At 38.4% G+C, this 19950-nt stretch overlaps 1 pseudogene; it reads right to left on the reverse strand.

Annotated features, from left to right (window-relative positions):
* Nucleotides 1-209: 209 nt before the first annotated feature.
* The window catches only part of LOC138158343 (actin-related protein 2/3 complex subunit 3 pseudogene), a 21357-nt pseudogene continuing 1616 nt past the window's right edge, over nucleotides 210-19950 (reverse strand).

Raw genomic sequence — 19950 nt, forward strand, 5'->3', positions numbered from 1 at the left:
AGATGGAAGGAAGACTCAGATGTAAGCTAAAGCATTTGAAATGTATTGGCAGGCAGGCGATTCCTCTTAAGCCATTTGCTTTTGGCATTTATTAGTTGGCATATTATGATTTCTACTTCACTTGGGGTCTGACCAAGGCTAATTCACAGGCCTTGAGATTCTTCTCTAATCTTTTTTTTTTTTTAACATTTTACTTCATGCCAATGATCTTTTTTAAGAAATCTTTTTTTATTATCATTAAGCACCAGCTTAACATTGCAAAAATTCTCAGTGATCCTTAAATCCCAACATTCTTAATAAAGGGCTTTTCTAGTAAGGACGTGTCTCCTCTTCCTTGGTATAAAATTTTATGAAACAAAGGCCAAGAACTGTGTACACCTTGCTGCCACATGTTGAATGCTCCTGCGAGGAGGGTGACTGCACAAGATCCAGTCACTTCCCCGGGCCCCAAAAGACTTGTTCATGAACTGCCTCTTCACAAAGCAAATCCACCATTTGCTGGGTTTGTCACTCTGGGGATCAAAGACCTTCTCACAAAGCCTCAGCCCAGTTTCTTGCCTCAGCTGCTGTAAATAGGCCCTCATCACTTCATCTTCTTGTTTATTTGCATATTTGTTGTACATTGCATTGAGGGAAACCTGGCTCTCCAGGAATAGGAAAATTAGTGATTCCCAAAATATACATTTCTTTCTCTCCTTGGCTTTTTGAGTTGCACTTCTGGAGTTTCTTTAAGCATTCAGAAATGTAAAGACTTATGTAGATCAATGTCCTATCGGCTTCATTCTTAATTTTGTAGTTTTTGAAGAAGACATTGGCCTTGAAATAATCTATAGCTTCATCCACAGTATCTGTGTCTTTTTTTTTCTCTTGGAGCTGGTCCTTTAAATTGACTCCTAATGGGTAATAGTGCCATGTTTCCAATTAGTTTGGTGTCAGGGTCCATGAGAGAGGAGTGGTACGCGGCATCTTGGCGGCTGGGCCTGGGCTTCAGGTAAGCAGAAGGTAGCGACTCCTGTCCATGCCAATGATCTTTATAAAACTACTGGTGATTATCTGTTGTAGCCTCCCATGCCATAGGACTTAGGCTAGCATATCTTATGGAACAATGAAACTTCAGAGATACCCAGGATCTTTAGAAATTATATTGTCTCCTTGTTTTAGAGATGAGGATATGAGGAAATTCTGAACAGATCATTGACATCAAGTCATATAAGCTCATTAGAAACCGAGTTAGGAGCAGAAGCCAGCTCTCTGAACTGAGTCTAGGGCTCTTTTCACTGCACCAGACTGTATCTTTCCTCTTTGAAATGAAATTTATGATTGCCATTCTAGGAAATGACCTGTTTAAATCTCTAACAGTGCAACTGGGATGCCAAGTCCCCACCTCCATGTCTGGTACCAAATATGCTTTTACAGACCCTGCATTTGAGGCTGACCATGATCTACCTTGCTGAGATTAGAACATTCAGACTGCTTTTGACCCCAGGATTTTCCTGTGATACAGCCCCAGGCATTGCCCCAGGCATTGACCTAGCATTCAAGGTAAAAAGGAATGTCTGTGAAGTCTCATGGAGTAAACCTTTTGAGGTACTGGATACTTTTAAGAGACATAAGGCATTATTAGTGAAGAATTATGGGACTGTCTTGAAAAGAGGAGAAAAAAAAAACACAGGTGTTAACCCAGGGAAGAGAGGAAAAACACTATGAGAGAGTATGGTGGTGGGGTGGGCCAATATCATCACCAAGTAGGCAGGATAAGAAACTAGGTAAAAACTTTGCTTCTTTCACCTCCCATCCTTCTCCCAGGTCATATTTTGGTGTCCATAGGACGTTCAGAAGCACGCCACCCAGGATGAATTCCCAGGACAGAAGACTCCGTCTTTCTCTTTCTCCTCATGACCCATTTCTTTTTTAAGACTTATCTACCCTACGCCCCAGCTCTTCAAGACAGAGCTAGGTAACCAGTAACAGACAATGGTATACAAGTGAATCTAATGAATTAATAGGCCCTTTTGTATTAAACTGTTCTGTTCATGGTTATACAAATATGTTCCAACTGGAATTTTGAGAAGCTATTCCTTTAAGCTAGACAGGTTATTCAAAAATTGGGAACTCCAAACACTATTGCAGTGGTTGTAGACTTTGGGGACCTTCCCAATCACACCACAAACTCATACATTTAGAATTAGAAGAAACCTTACAAAATATATCATCTCATAGCTTTATTTTACAGATGAAGAAACAAAGTCCAAAAGTATATTGTTTATGGTTACATTGTTAGTAAGTACTCATAACTTAGATCTGAACCCAGATTCAGAACTCTTATCAAAAGACCACACTGCATGCTGAGGACAGGGCCCTATTCTGTTAATGTATATGGCTAATCCTTGGAGTAGAACCCCACAGAGGAGGCCCAGAAATGCCTGTCTCCCACTCTATCTTCATACATGAACATATATGTTGATACGGAAGAAACGTTTCAGTTCAGCTAGTCCATCTTATAGAAGAGGAAATTGAGTCTGAGAGAAGTTAAGCAATTTGTTCAGTCACACGATTACTAAGCAGCAGAATTGGGATTCAAACTCAGCTCCTCTTCTTCCTCCAAATCTAGTGGTATTTTTTTCTACTTCGTCACACTATCTCCCAAAAGGACACTGAGCTTTCAACTTAGCACTGTCATTCATAAAACATACACGATAGTCCCTTGGCTTTTAAACCAAGAAGCAGTGTGACTGAGTAGATAGCAGAAAGATGAGAGACCCCTTCTTACCTCTAACCTTTACTAGCTATGTGTCCATGGGCAAGTCACTTAACTTCCTGAGAGCCAATCCCTTCATGTATAAAATGAGGAGATTTGGATAACCTCAAATCAGTCATTCAGCACACCTGTCTCTGATACTCTCTTCTCCATTTTACTTTCTAAGTACATGAAAGAAATAATAACCACTTTACAAACCTCACCTAATGCTGAAGTGAGAGACCATTTAAGGGGAGGGGAACAAGAAGCCTTTATATAGAATCTAATATGTGTCAACCATTGTATTAAGTGCTTTTACAAATATTATTTCATTCCATCCTCTCAAAAACCCTGTGAAGTAGGTGCTAATTTAAGCCAGACGAGAGGTGGTTTTACCACAATGGGATGACCCTTCCTGAATGCAGAGCTCATCTATGCTAATAGATTTGTCTTGTTCATTTTTCAGGAGGCAGAGGGAAAAGAAAAAAAAATGTGAATATCTATCCATTCATTCCAAGATTCTTGATTAAACACCTGTGACATGCAAGAAGGGACAGGTGACCTGCCCTTGGTGCTTTTCTTAGATACTTTCTACTAAAGAGACCTCTAAGGTTTGCCAAACTCTTCACGGTCTTGCTAGGTGGCACAGTAGATAGACAAAATGATGGGCCTGTAGTTAGGAAGACTCATCTTCCTGAATTCAAATCCGGCCTCAGACCCTTAGTAGTGGTGAGACCTTGGGCAAGTCACTTAACACTGCCTTAGTTTCTTCAATTGTAAAATGAGCTGGAAAAGGAAAGGGCGAACCTCTCCAGTATTTTTGCCAAGAAAACTCCAATGGGGTCAAGAAGATGACTGAATCTTTTAAGACTGAATCTTACTTATCTTTTAAGGTAAGTCCTATTAGCATCCCAGTTTTACATTTGAGAAAACTGGTTCAGGGATGTCAAATATTCAAAAAGCTAGTAATTATCAAGTCAGAATTAGAACCTGGGTATTCCCGAACCCCCAGTAATGGGACCAGAACTCTAGAATGAGATAGAACCTCAGAGATCATCTAATCCAATTTCCATAACAGACGAGGAAACTGAGATTCAGGGATGTTGAGACCTACCCAAGAAGTAAATGTCAATGGTGGAATTTGAACCCAGGTTCCCTGCCTCCACAGCACTCTTTCCATGTATCATGATGCTCTCATATTCTGCCTACATCAGGAATCAGAGTCAACTGGGGGAAGTCTTAGGATTATAGAATTCTAAGTTAGAAGGGACCTTGGAGATCCTTTAAGATCCCAGGATCCAAATCTATGGATTTAGTTCTAAAGGGGCCTTGGACATCAGCTAATCTACTCTCCCTATGTAATAGAAGAGGAGATTGAGGACTAGACAGAATAAGCACCTAGCTGTTCCCTTCCAAAAGCCTTCATGGGTGAATATCAAAGGGGAGGAGGAAGAAACAAGCATTTATTAAGCATCTACTAGTAATGTGTCAGACACTGATATATTATTTTATATATATATTATATATATACATATAATATATATTATCTAATTTAATCTCATATGATTCCATTTCATATCAAAGGAGATTAATTTAGCCAAGGACAGATAATCTAATTTCATCCTAATTATAAAGAATGTTTGTGTGCCCTCTGTCAATGAGGGAATATGATGTAATGGTAAGACCACTGGATTTAGACTCTAAGGCCCTGGGTTAAAATCACAGCTCTGCCGCTCATTAGCTCTGTGATCTTGGTCAGATCAATTGACCTCTCCATGCTTCATTTTTCTCAGAATAAAAAAAATGTGAAGCTTAGTCTAGCAAGGCTTCTTAAACTTTTTCCACTTGCTTGCTACCCCTACAGAACTTCTTAAACTGTGGGTTGGGACCCCACAGTTTAAGCACTGGAAATGTCTCATAAAGTTCCAGATCTCATTTCCATGTCTCATTCTAGGTTCCAGATTTATTTTCCTATATTTTGAACCTCATTCTCTGACAACAAATCCAACATTCTTTCCAGTCTATTAAAATGTCTGCTTTTCAATTATTCTTCTCCCCTTTGATTTTTTCTTTCTCCTTTTTGGACTCTTCCTAAAACCTTCCCTGGAATCTCAAGGCTTTAATACTACCTTGAGATGTGCAAGACCCTTACTTGAAATCTACAGGCAGCACATTATACCCAAACTCATTCTTTCTGTTGTGGAAACTCACTTGTCCTATGCCTAGGTCTGTCCCTCCTGGCCTGCAGGGTCAGTTCCATGAGACAAATTAGAAACCATCAAAATTTGAACTTGAGAAATTAGGAGAGATCGCTATTCCTGGTACAATGCTGGAGCCATATCGCATTCCCAACCCCTGCCCTATTCATCAACCTGAGGAAATTAGCACTATCTTCTAAGATTTATTTTGAGTCCTTAAGAAAAAACTTTTCACCCCCACCCCCCCGCAAAAGCCCTGAACCACTCTGAGTTGCTGTTAAAAGGCAAGACCAGATACCAAACATCTGCCAGGAAAACATCCTTCTGGAAATGATTTTGAGTGGTGCTGCTTGCTTCAGTCTCGATACTAGCTTCCTTGCCTATTAATTTCTCAGAATGTGGCCTGGCTTGATGATAACATTCTACTTGCTTCATTTATGGGTTTTGATTCTTGCCTACAGCCTCTCCATCAATCCAGTCCAACATCAATTTATTATATCATTTCTATATTCAAGGCAGTCTGCTAAGGAAAAACAGGTCATGCTTTCAAAAAGCTTACATTCTACTGGGTGAATATAATATGCAAACAGACCAGTTTTTACATGCCAATTTGTGATGTGACAACAAGCATTCACACCCAGGGGAAGTCAGGAAAGATCTCTCTATCAAAGGCTCCATTTCCTTTGGAGATAGAAGTTAGTGAGAAGTTAGGAGGTAAATATTTTTCCTAAGTAAGGGGGCAGCTTGTGCAAAGGTAGGAACATAGGAGATGGACATCTTTGTTCTTACAATAGAAAGCTAGGCAAATTAACCACAATGTAAAGTATGTGATGGGAAGGCATATGAAACAAGTCTGAAAAGCTAGAAAGGAGACAGATCAATGAAGTGCCTTAAAGGTTAATCTTATCCTAGACATAATAGGGAGCTACTGATGTTTCTTGAACAGAAGAGTAACAAGGTAAGACTTTTGCTCAAGATTATCATGGTGTCTCTGAGTGGATCAGAGAAGGAAAATTTGTAATTTAGGATCCCAATCTGAACTTTGTTTGCAGTAGTCCAAGCAAGAGATACTGACGACCTAAAGAAGTGCTATCAGTTATCCCTTGATGGAAGGAAAGGGTACAGATTTGAAATATATAAAGGTAGTATTAAATAAACTCAGAAAATAACTAGATAGAGGAAGGGAATATGAGGGGAAGGAGAGAGCTGATAATGACTCATTTTCCAGTATGGATCAGATTATTGAGTGGGATGAAGTATTTTGAGGTATAGGAGGACCTTTTTGACACCTGTGAAATTCTGCTACTTTGGTGCATTCCTACTCCACCCACACATACAGCTAGCCCTGCCTGTATCCTGTTCCATTTCTCTACTAGGATCATGGCTTACTGTGTGTAGCAGCAAGCACCCCAAGCGTCCTCAGGGTTTGCTGCCAACACAGGTTCTTAGATCTGCTTTGTTAAAGGAAAGCAATGGGTTAACAAGCTTACTTTAATCAGTCAAACATATATCGTTTACCTCGTTCAGGGGAAAAAGGTCAGCACCCTGAACTTCAAAGTATACAGGCAGAATTATCAAGACAGAAACAGATCAAGTAGACAGCTTTCCAAACTGTCCAACCATTACATCCATACCAAATCAACATCTGGGTTTCAACATCTGGGTTTTTCAAAGCCGGGGTGGGGCAGGGGTGCCCTCTGGACAACGGCTTCCCAGAATCCAGATCAAATCACAGAATACTTCTCAAAGTGAGCCCCAAAACAAAGCCTCACATCAGGGCTTATATAGCCTTCTCCTGGCTCAGAGAATGTAACAACCTTTTGGACCCACTGGCCAATCAAGAAGTATCTACTGAAAAACCATCCTCTCACCCCAGGCTCCAGGGGCACTTTAGCCTAGGGGCAGGGAAGATCTTTAAATTTACATTCCCATTACACTGTGTTCTCCACAGATAGCATATTTATGTAGTAACATATGATCCTAATATATTAAGTGAATTCAACAAACATTTATTAATTATTTACTATATTCAAGGATCAAAGGACAAGATAAAAATGAAACAGACCCTGTTCTCAAGGAGTTTGCACTCTTGTAGGTTAGGGTATAATATGGACACAAAATATGTTTTAAAAAAAATCACCAACAATCTTGTAAATGTTAAAAAAAAACAAAAACAACAATAACAAAAGATTATTTCAAGAGTTAGACAATGCTAATAACTAAAGATATCAGGAAAGGTCTGTGTAAGTGGTACCTTGGTTGTAGAGGGAGTCTTGGCAAAGATGAGGAGGATGGGAGTGCCCTTATGCAAAATTAACAAAGTGGGAAATATAAACCTGGGTATAGGAAGCAACCAATGGGCCAAACTGACTTGGGTTAGTATCTGGAGGGCAGTCATACTAAGTAAGGCTGAAAACATAAAGGACAGTCAAAAAAGGAGTCATAAAGGAAAGGTTTTAGATACCAAATATTTTATATTTTATCCTAGAGGCAATAGGGAGCCATTGAAGATTTTTGAGTAGGTGGAGGTTACATGATTAAGTGCTTTAGAAAGAGGAGTTTGGCAACTATATGAGAATGAGTTGGAGAGAGGAGAGACAGGAGAAATGAAGAATCATTAGGAGTATGCCTTAATGTAAGTGTTTATGCCAGAATCTTGTGTGTGTTTGTGTGTGTATGTATGTGAAAAAATTTTTCATTAGGATGAGGAGGTGGAGAGGTTACAGGTATGTAGTCACTCTGCTTATGTATAGCATTGTTCCTGTCAAGACAACCAAAGGAAATAAAGATGAAATCTCTAGAGGTGACCCTCTGAGTGATCCATAGAATTTCCGATATTGGAGGAAATTCAAAGATTACAGAATGCAAAAGGATGTGAAACAGTGGGCAAGTTACAATTTCCTTGGGACTCAGTTTCATCATTTATAAATTAAGGGAGAACTTGATAGTCTTTAAGGTCACTTTTGGTCAGCTAAGTGGTGCCATACTGCCTAGAGTCAGGAAGACTCCTCTTCTTGAGTTCAAATCTGGCCCCAGAAACTCAACTAGTCATGTGACCCTAGGCAAGTCACTTAACCCTTTTTGTCTCAGTTTTCTCATCTGTAAAATGAGCTGGAGAAGAAAAGGGCAAACCATCTCAGTATCTCTGCCAAGAAAACTCCAAAATGGGGTCAAAGAAGAGTCAGACATGATTGAAATAACTAAAAATAAGCTAAAACAAGTAAAAAAAAAAACCCCACTAAAACAAGTAAAAAAAAAAGGTCACTTTTAGCTCTACATTTATGATCCCAAGAGTCTATAACCTATTCCAACTTCCTCATGAGGAATTAAGGACTCAGGGAAACTCAATGAGATCATTAAGTTTCTATAAGTAATTGCTCACATAATTTAGGGTATGGTGTTTGGTTTGTGTATTTTGGTTTTGGTTTTTTTTTTTTGGTCAATTTGATGTTAGAATTTTCTAGTTTCTGTCTGTACTTGAGGGCTCTGAATTGTTTTAGTCCCTACCTAAAAAGGAATGCACTCCACAATGTCTGACGAGTGAAAATTCAGACTTTATCCTTTTTTTCTATTCTCCTTTGTTATGGAAATGCTTGTTTTATTTCTTAGGTTAAAAATATATATTTTTTCAAATCTAGTTTTGGTTTAAGTATTTCTGATATTGGGGATCCTAGTAACTCCACAGGCAGCCCTGTCCTCTTAAGGACAGCTCTGACTGCTACGGGACTGTCCTCCCAAATTAAGCCCCCATTTGTCTCTGTCTGTCTTCTACCCATTGCTCCTGTTTCTGCCTTTGACAGCTTGATAGAACCCATCAAATTCTCTTATACCTGAGAATATTTGAAAAAGTCTTTTGTTTCCCTCAGCTTCAAGCTGAGGACTTTTTGTATGTCAGACAATTATCATAACCTTTACCTTGGGAAAACCAGATTAATGGCAGCTAGAACTGAGGACTTCTGACTGCCAGAAGGGTGTTCAGTCCCCTGAGAACTCCAGGGAGTAACTCATGGGGGTGGGGGTCTCTAGATGTTTGTTGTCACAGCTAAATCTGCTCTTTGACTCCCCCTCCCCATATATATTCTCAAGCTGTTTCTATTTTTAAAATACGCTATCTCCTGAGTCCAACTCAATATCATTTTCATGACTGTTATATACTATAGGGACTCAGGTCTAATTTTCTTAGAAGACCACAGGAAAGCAGGACCTGCTTCTTTTAGCTGTACCCACACAGATTCATTTTTTTTGCCCAACATTATATATTGGTAGAGTAGATTTCTTTTTCTAAGATGTACTCTTTTCCCACATAGTCTAATCTATTATGTTCTGGCAAGACAAGAAGGTACTAATAGCCATGTAAATACCAAATGAAAAGGAGAATAAAGTTGATTCTCAGAGGAGCAGTTTATTTAATTGACTACCTCCTATGTTCAAAATCCTGTACTAAGTGTTGTGCATACAAAGATTAAATGAAACAAACGCCCCCATTTCTGCCTTCAAAGAGCTTACAGCTTCTTAGGGTGGATGGCAGGTACCCAGACAAATAAAATACAAGGCAACCAGTGGTAGGAAATGATTAATCAGATGGACTACAAGACTAGATAAAAGGAATCACATCAAGAGCAGAGTGGAGAGGTTCTGTCTTCAAAAGGAGAAGGCCCACTTCATATTCTGAGACTGAAGAAAAGAAGGCAAGGCTAGATGAAGGCATAGTGAGTTGCTTAGCTGTGCAGGAGGGAATTCATACCTGTTTCTTACTCCAAATGTCAAACTGTTAGATCCAAGAGGAGCCCTTTACCTACAAAAGCAAGGAAGGGACCTAACCTAGAGAGGTGAAAGAAAGACTGAAACAACTTAGGGGAAGGGGCAGTGTTTTTATTCAGACCCTTCTTTTCTTCTGTTCCAATACTTTACTTGGCAGCGTTGAGGGGAAGGGGTATTTGGAGAGGGTGGTTCTTAATACCTTACACTTTCTTACTAAAGAATATTTAACCCATTCCTTTTCCTGATAGGAGAAAAAGAAAATAAGGTTTGGAGAAAGAGCCTGCCCAGACAAAAGGGCCTTCTTTCAGACAACCAAAGAAACAAGATATAACACTGGATCATCTTAGCTTTGCATCTAGACATAATAGTCTGCCAAGGTAGCTGTTTAAGAAATGTTTGTGGTTGTCGATGACATAGGCCAAATTGCTTTACAGTGGCTAGGTTACTGATTACCAGGAATCTAGAAGGATGGGAGGCATCTAGAATACCAAGCTGAGTCAGAACATTGAGGTCTAGTTCCAGGGCCACCAATGACGTTATGAGTCAATTTAGGCAAGTCACCTCCATGCTTTGAATTGATTTCTTCCTCTATCAAATTGATCTAATGTCATATGCCCCACCCACTTTGAGTCCCCCCTACCCCAGATTTCTGTGCATTAACCTATATTTATTACTTCTACAGGTATCCTAATAATAATAGGGTATTTGGGGGGGGGTAGAACTGTAATTTCCTTGGCATAAGAAATATATCTGTGAGGAAACAACTCTGCTAGCATAAATTGGCACCTGTTCAGGAACTTAGAGGGTTATCATAACGTTAAATGATATGGTCAGAACAAGAGCCACTGTGTAGCAAAGACTGGATTTGAATCCTATTCTAATGGTTCTGAGGCCTTTTCTCTATACTCTTTCCCAAGCCGCCTGCTAATTTGGCTGATATTTATATTGTACTCTAATGTTTGAAAAGTACTTTTCATAGATGAAGATTTGACTCTTACAACCACCCCACAAGATACATGCTACTATTATCCCATTTTTCATATGAAAATACTGAAATCAAGAGAGGTTGCCTTACTTGTGACTGGCACGTAGTAGGGTTTAATAAATGCTTGTTTTTCTCCCTCCCCACATATTATGGCTGAGTATTTGAAACAATCTTCTAACCTGGGTTTCTATACTAGAAGTCCAGTGTACAAAGAAGAGTTTGCTTTTAATGTATATGTAGGTTAACTAGGACACACTGGAAGTACATATGGAAATAGACAAACATCCCCTCTTATATCCACAAAGATGGTTGAGCAGCTTGTTTTGTGATTGAAAAGAGGGGTAATACAAGGGCTGTTACAATCCTTGTATGTAACATACAGAATAGAGAATACAGAGTAATCTGAGACAAGGAAGGTCTTTTTAACCATCGGAACAGTCTGAGTGTGGGTGGGTAGGTATAAGCTTTCTGTTCCAATGGTGAACACATAGGGTCTCCACTACACCTACAATTGGTCAGCTCTGATTCCATCTTTGATGCGACCGAATCACATTAAATAATTCTTTCAGCTCTTGAACTGACTCCAGAATCAAATACAAAGTCCCACTGTCATGTTTTGTTCTTCTTTAGTTGTCTTTTCAGGCTTGTCTGACTCTTCATGACCCCCTTTAGGGTTTTCTTGCCAAAGATAATGGCATGGTTTGCCAATTCCTTCTCCAGCTCATTTTACTGGTGAGGAAATTGACGCAGAGTTAAATTTCTTGCCTAGGGTCACCCAGTTAGTAAGCTTCTGAGGCAGGATTTGACCTCATGAAGATAATTATTTCTGACGCCGGAACTCTAAAGACTACAGTATGTACCTGCCCTTCTTTTGTCATTTAAAGTCTAAAAAAATTCACCTCAAGCTTCTTTTTACAAGTTTACTATATATTAAGATTCCATTGCATATTCTACTTAGTGGATAGAGAGCTTACCTCCGAGTCAGCAAGAACTATGTTCAAATTCTAGTTTTGGTATCTATTAGTTCTGTGAACAAAACAGTATCTCTGAGCCTCAGTTTCCTTATCTGTAGAATGATGTGACAGCTAGGTGGTACAGTGTATAGAGTAATATGTCTGGAATCAGGAAGACTGATCTTCCTGAGCTCAAATCTGGCCTCAGACACTTACTGGCTGTATGACACTAGGCAAGTCATTTAGCCCTGTTTTCCTCAGTTCCATCACCTGTAAAATGAGCTGGAGAAGGAAATGGCAAACCACTCCAGTATCCTTGCCAATAAAGTTCCAAATATGTTCACAAATAGTCAAGCACCACTGAAAATGACTGAACATCAACAAAAAAACAGAATCAAAATAACAATACTTTTGCCATGGAAATAAAGGCAGCAAGATCTGAGCATGATCAATTTATTAATTAGGCTAAAAGAACCAATAAATGGGGTCAATGACTCCTAAGTAGTCAAATATTCTGAATTAGGGATGACAGAATCTTTTATAGTGATTGACAAAATGATAGAGCAAAATCTGAAGCAACAAAATGTGTCTTTATCTGATTGGCTACATTTTTAATGAGTTGGGATGTGTCCTCATAGCTTCTCCCCATTACATCATTAGGAGATGAGGTCAGTCCTCAGGTGATGGAATTAGTCTGCAGGCATGTTTTTATTTTGATGAGAGTGACCTTTTGGTTAATCAAGTTTCTCTAGAAAGTGGATCATGGCTGAAGTTACAAGGGGAGGGGGTACCAGTCACAATGTTAAGGGTGGAATTTCAAGTCTCATATGTAGAATTGTGATCCAAGTGACCTGAAGTTACCTAAGTGAACTCATAAGAGCAAGGACTTTAGGCACATACAACAAAGGAGAATATCAAATCTATACTAACTTGATTAAGTCTTAACAAAATAGAATTAAAAATAGCCGTGTGACCTTGGGCAAGTCACTTAACCCCAATTGGCCTCCAAAAAGCAAAAAAAAAAATAGAATTCAAATCAAATTTTAATTTCACAATATAATGTAACTCCCAGGGGTGCTCTAGAGCTCCAAGGTGCTATCAAGTCTTAACGTGCTATATCAATGCTGTAAATACTTTTGTCAATATCAACATCATCATCATCCTCACAATGAGTCATTCCATTTCCTGTTTCTATGGGACTGCATAGACTAGCTGCCATGCTTTTAATACTCTCCTTCATCAACTTGATGTCTCTGAATCCCTCTTTGTTCACATTGCTGAGTCATTTCACTTGTGTCTGCCTTTTTGTGACCCCATTTGGGGCTTTCTTCACACAGTTACTGGAGTAGTTTGCCATTTCCTTCTCCAGCTCATTTTACAGATGAAAAGCTAAGGCAAACAGGGTTAAGTGGCCTGTTACTTGCCCAGGGTTACACAGCTAGCAAGTGTCTGAGGTTGGTTTATAATCCCTAGCTTTCTTTGAAAGTTCAGCTCAGGTGTCATCACCTGCATGAGGCCTTTCCTGATTCAACCTGATTTCACCCATCTCAGCCCCACAAAATTATCTTCTACATTTATTTATATATATTTTTATATATTTTTAAATACATTTTTATTTTATTTGCATTTTTATATACATTTTTCATTTATTTGCATGGATACCTACTGTATCTACTGGTAAAATGTCAGCTCCTTGAGGTCAAGGTCAATTTCAGCTTTGTATTTTATCTCTGGAAGCTAGCATGGTATCTATCCCCAGTAGTTTCTTAAAATTGTTTTTTTGATTAATTGATTGATTGATCGAAAAGTAATCTCTCAGCATATCTGTCTTATGTTTTAATGCTGAGGATGGAAAATAAGGTTCACAGGTAAAGAGGAAAATGAAGAGAAAATGAAGACATTTCACTTCTATTTAATTTTTTTTTTGGGTGGAGAAATATCTGACCTGACATGGAATTCTTATCAGACTTTATTGTTCACTAAAAATTATTTGACTTAAAATACAGAGTCTGAGTAATGTGTGACCAGTGGCCAGAACCCAAGAAGTAAATAGACTTTCAGATCAGGCTAATGAGTTGTGTCAAATGTATATAAATGGGGCCTTGCTGCTTCTTGGTATTTTCCTAAAGCCGTTAAGAATGGTAGGGTGGAGAAGGAGTCGGGGTAGTTTAAGTGAATCTCAGTACAGACCCAATAAAAAGAATGTTATAGGCTTTTACTTTGTATAGTCCAGATTCCTTCAGGCTTCCTTTCTACTTCTGTGGCTTTTCCATGGCAGAATTCTTAGTTTTTGTTATTTACACAAGCAATAGATGATCCAGCCTCAGGTTTGATTTGAAGACTTGGTCTGGGTTTTCCAACTTAACTACTTTTATAGTTGGAGAGAAGTTACTTTTCCCTAGGCCTGTTTCCTTCTCTGTAAAATGAGAAGCTATATTAAATGACTTCTAGGGGCCCTACCACCTCTAGACTTTCAATTCTCTGATATTTTCTGCCTTATTAGAATCAGTCATTCTTTCCTTTTTTTTTTTCATTTTTCAAATGCTTTATTAACTTCTGATTTACATCCTTCATTTCCACCAGATTTTGAGTTGCAAATTTTCCCCCCATTTTTCCCTTAACCCATCGCCCCAAAATAGCAGTCCCACAGGATATCCCCTCCTCCGATCTGCTCTCTCCCATTCCAGTAGGGCATGGTGGATCTCTGTGCCCCAGTGCCTGTATATCTCATTTCCCAATTACATGTAAAATAGTATTAATAATAGTATATATATATTTGAACATTTGATTTTAAAACTTTGATTTCCAAATTCATTCCCTTCCTCCCTTGTTACCCACCCTTACTGGGAAGATAAGCAGTTCAGTATAGGTTGTACTTGTGTAGCTAATGCAAAACAATAACATAGTAGATATATTGTAAAGACTGACTATATTTCCCTCCTCCCCCCATCCTGCCCTCCATTCTATCATCTCCCCTCTCATCTCATTCCCCCCTACTCTCCTGTAGGGTGAGATACCCTATTTAGTGTGTATTTCATTCCCTCCACAAGCCAAATTCAATGAGCATAAGGTTGACCTATTCCCTTTTGCCTTCCTATTCTTCCCCTCCATTGTAACCATTTTCCCTTGCCTCTTCTATATGTGATAATTTACCCCATTCTGTCCCTCCCCATCTCCTCTCATTATATTCCTCTCTCACCTCTTAATTTTGCCTTTTAAGTATCATCCCTTCCTGTTAAATCGGTCCTGTGCCCTCTATCTATGTATACCCATAAACATATATACACATATTCACATATGTATTCATATGCCCATATACCCTCATATATAGACATATATTTCTATTCACTTCAACTGTTTTCATCCTGAGAAAAGATTCATCAGTTACAATTATTGTTTTTCCATGTAGGAATGTTAATAGTTCAACTTTGATGAGTTCCTTATAATTTCTTTTCCCTGTTTACCTTCTCATGTTTCTCTTGCTTCTTGTATCTGAATGTGAAACTTTCTATTCAACTCTGGTTTTTTCATCAAGAATGCTTGAAAGTCCTCTATTCCACCAAATGACCATATTTTCCCCTGAAAAATGATACTCAGTTTTGCTGGGTAGCTAATTCTTGGTTTTAATCCCGGCCCCTTTGACCTCTGGAATATCATATTCCAAGCCCTTAGATCCCTCAGTGCAGAAGCTGCCAGATTCTGTCTTATCCTGATTGTGTTTCCACAATATTCAAATTGTTTCTTCCTGGCTGCTTGTAATATTCTCTCCTTAATCTGGGAATTCCAGAACCTGGCATAATATTCCTAGGAGTTTTATTTTGGGGATCTTTTTTAGGAGGTGATTGGTGGATTCTTTCAACCTCAATTTTGCCTTCTGGTTTTTAAACATCAGGGCAGTTTTCTTTGAGAACCTCCTGGAGGATGATTTCTAGGTTCTTACTTTGATCATGGCTTTCAGGTAGTCCAATAATTTTTAAATTATCTCTCCTGGATCTATTTTCCAGGTCAGTGGTTTATCCCATGAGATATTTCACATTGCCTTCTATTCTTTCATTTGTTTGGATCTGTTTAACAACATCTGGATTTCTCATAAAGTCATTAGCTTCCATTTGCTCCAATCTAATTCTGAAGCAATGATTCTCCTCAGTGAGCTTTTGAGATTCTTTTTCCATCTGGCAAATGTGGCTTTTTAAGGCATTCTTCTCCTCATTGCCTTTTTGAGCCTCTTTTGCCATTTGAGTTACTCTATTTTTAAGGTATTATTTTCCTCAGTCAGGCTGTTGACTCTCATTTCCTAATTTTCTTGCATCATTCTCATTCCTCTTCCCAATTTTTCTTCCACTTCTTTTATCTGCTTCTAAAGGTCCTCTATGGCCTGTAACCAGTTCGTATTTTCCTTTGAAGCTTTTGGTGCAGGTGTTCTGACTTCACTGTCTTCCTCCTGTTCCATACTTTGATCAGTTTTGTCTCCAAAATAGGAGTCTAATGTTGGAATCTTCTGTTTGCTTTGTTTCTTTTGCCTGTCATGTCCCCCTCAGTCATTTGACCCCTGGGCTTTTTGCCACAGTGGGACTCTGCCACCAGACAGCGGAGCTTTTGTCCCAAATGCTGGGGTTTTCTCAGTTGCCAGAAATATTAGATGGGTGCCCTCTCTGAGGCCTCCACATGCTCTGGCAAGCTGGACACACACCCTAGGACCTCCACCCTTGACTGCAATCCAATTCCAAACAGGTTAAAGCAAGAGTGATTACACCTCAGACTGGTCGCTTGGTCTCCCTACACTCTGTAGGCCAGGAGCGGAAGCTATACCCAAATATCACTGCCATCCCCTGACACAGGAAGTGATCTAGGGAAGGGCAAGGTGGTTGTTGTCGTTCAGTCATGTCTGACTCTTCATTGCCCCGTTTGGGTATTTCTTGGAAAAGACACTGGAGTGGTTTGCCATTTCTTTCTCCAGCTCTTTTTACAGATGTAGAAAGGGAGGCAAATAAGAGTTAAGTGACTTGCCCAGGGTCACACAGCTAGTAAATGTCTAAGCCCAGATTTGATCTCAGGAAAGATGAGTCTTTTTGACTTCAGGTAAAGTTCTCTCTCTGCTGTACCACCTAGCTGAAGATGTCAGGGACCTCAAAGTCATTATGTGATAATAATATGATAGAGTGGGGAAGAAAGCTAATGTGATATTGGTCTTCACCAAGACAGGTGTGACTTCTGTGAGAAGGGACAATATAGGACCCATTCTGAATTTTAATGTCATCTCATGTTTATGTGTGTGTACATACATGTATGTATGTATGTATATGTGTATACACACATGTATTGTGTTCAATATGAGCCAACACATTTATTTTAAACAGGATAATCTGGACAATCCAAAAGAGGGTATTCAGAATGAATTGTAGACAACCCCAAATCCATTTCATATGAGGATAGGTTAAAGAAACGAAGCCTGCTGCTTTTGGAAAAGAAAAAGTGTGAGAGGGACATAGAGACTGGAAGGCTTAGATTTTTTTTTTTTAATTTGGTACCTAAATATTCTCAATTGGCCTTTTGTCTTATGTATTACAGTAGGGATTCCTTTCATGTATGGGATGGACTAGATGGCTATTCAGATCCCTTCCAACTCTCAAATCTGGTCATTTATTTTGTTATTTTGTCATTAGATTGTAAATTCCTTGAGGGCAGGGATTTTTGTATTATTTTTTGTATTATCGCTCCCACCCCCAGCCTAGTGCCTAGCATATAGTAGGTGCTTAATAAATATTAGCTAATTGATCTATCCTTATATCCCCAGCACTAAGCAGAGTGCCTGGCACACAAAAGCCTCAATAAATACTTAGTGAGCAGATGTGAATTGAATTGTTGAATTTAATGTCCCATCCAACTCTAACATTCTTTGATTCAATTCAGCTAATCAGAGTCAGAGTCATAGAGCATTTTTAACTAGACATATATTTACAACCTGGCTCCTTTTAAATGTGATCTATGTATGTCTATATCACATATATGCATATACATATACACACATATATATCTAAAATTAAAAGCAAACAATTAAAAAAGTACATCTAGCATGACTGACAGGTTGCTACAAGAATATATTTTTAAAAATCATATTGGCATACAGCAGCATTCCTAAATCTGTATCTGTCTCGGGCAAAGTGCATATCAGCTGTCAGATTTTCTGTGGCTGCTGATTACTTTCATTAGTGTAATTTATCCGGTTGTCTAGATAAAATGGGAAGACACAGACTTGGGAAATTCATCTTGAATTGGCTAGGTGCCAATTTCAGACAAGCCGGCTGCCAGTAGGAGTGGCAATTTTTGCTCCTCCCATGAAATGGTAATTTTTTAGCAATTTCCCTTTGTCTGTCCCCTTACACTGGCCCATTCCCCCACCTCTTTTCCCATTTTATGGCTGTCTCCAATAATGGGATGAAAGGGGAGTAGGGGCAACGCTGCAATTACTAATTTAGTGCCTGGTGCTGCAATTAATATCCCACATTTTCATTTTGCAAAAGTTTTTTTGTTTCCAAACCTTCTGTTGAAACACATGTACAAATTCTCATCGAATGGGCATGACCTCAGACAAACTGAGAACAAAGGAAGACCTTGATTTAGAAAGGCCAAGCTCATTTACTTCATCCTGAGCCACTGCAAGATATTAAGACATGTATGCCAATGGTATCTAACAACGTTGTGTAAGATGTTTCATGGAAGGTCTAAACCACAGGAGGCTATCCTATTTATGGTGAGCATGCAGTATGTTGTCATGGTATTAATTTTATTGAGCCTTTCAGTAGCTGCAGAGTGAAACTTATAGCAATGTGAAAGATTATTTTAACTACCAGTGCTTAGAAAATGAAGTAGAAGACTAACAGTTATATATTGTAAGGCGATCAAAAACAGAGCAGAAAGACTCATATGTGCAGAAATATTCATAGCAACACTTTTGCTTGTACCAAGGAATTAGAATGAGAGTGAGTGCCCATCATGGATGGGAAGGGCTGAAGTAATCATGATGCATGAGAATAAAGGAATACGATTTCATCATAAGAAATGATGAATATGAGGGGATCAGAGAAACCTGGAATATATGGGTATAGAGTGAAATAAATGGAACAAGTAAAATCATTTATACAACAATCACAAAAAAATGAAAGATAACTTCAAAATACTTCAGAACTCAGATCAAAATAATGACTAATAATAATGTTGAGACTAATGATTTACATTTTAAATGCATTCTTTTAAACTTGTTTTATTGATTTTCACCCCAAATAGAGAAATTTTATTAACACATTATTAAATATAATGTATATCTGAAAAAACAAACCGTATGTAAGAGAAGTTCATTATTTCATATCTAGTTATCCCTTTTGCATTGCAGGGTTAGGAGCACCCTGTGATCTGGAAAACCCACATAAAATTTTTTGGCCTTCCCTTTGTTCTAGAGAAGTCTGAGTTGTTATGATATGAAAAGATAAAATATGTTGATATTATACAATACTATATATGTACACTTTATGCATGTCTTAGTTTCTAAAGTTTTTCTGTGTTATCTCCTGGCCTTCCTGTGTTATCTATGGCTTCCACAAAACTACCCCCAAATTCCCATTGGGGAATTATTTCCCTAATGGGGAAAGTTGTGAAATGGGAGGGATAATTGTATTATCATTTTTCTTGATCTTTTCACATTGAAATGTAATCTAAAGAATTTTTTTAAAAGAAAGCCATGAAAAAGCTTGCTTCTATGTAACTATACTTGTTTGTTAAAAGGGAAGACTTCTATTAGAGGGTAAGTTGAGTTAGTAAAAGAGATTTGAAAGATGAAAGAAATAATAAAAATTACTAGCACATTTAGAACTTTAAGGTTTTGAAGTGTAATACTACTCATCTCCTTTAATCTTCAAATGTCCCAGGGCATTAGGTTTTTATTTTAGGTTATTATTATAATTTTACAGATAAGGAAACTGAGGTAGTAAGAGGTTAAGTGACTTGTGCAGCATCAGCAGCTGGTATGTGTTTGAAGCAGGATTCACACTCAGATTTTCCTGATTCCAAGTACTGCTCTCTATTCACTCTACCAGTTCACTGTTTTAGTGAATAAAAAAAAATGAATAAAACATTTTAAAAATAAATAGAAGGAATAAAAGGACACAAATGGAGCAATTTCATTACCTCCTTGTTAAATTTAATATATACATATTATACTGAATGTAATGAAATTTCACGGTTTCATATACCCTCCTGTTTGGTTTTCTTTGTGTGTGTGTGTGTGTGTGTGTGTGTGTGTGTGTGTGTGTGTGTGTGTGT

The sequence above is a fragment of the Petaurus breviceps genome, unplaced genomic scaffold (assembly GCF_028583685.1).
Source record: "Petaurus breviceps papuanus isolate PSGF00001 unplaced genomic scaffold, PetGlider_PUasm1.0 174, whole genome shotgun sequence".
In the NCBI taxonomy this organism is placed as follows: Eukaryota; Metazoa; Chordata; class Mammalia; order Diprotodontia; family Petauridae; genus Petaurus; species Petaurus breviceps.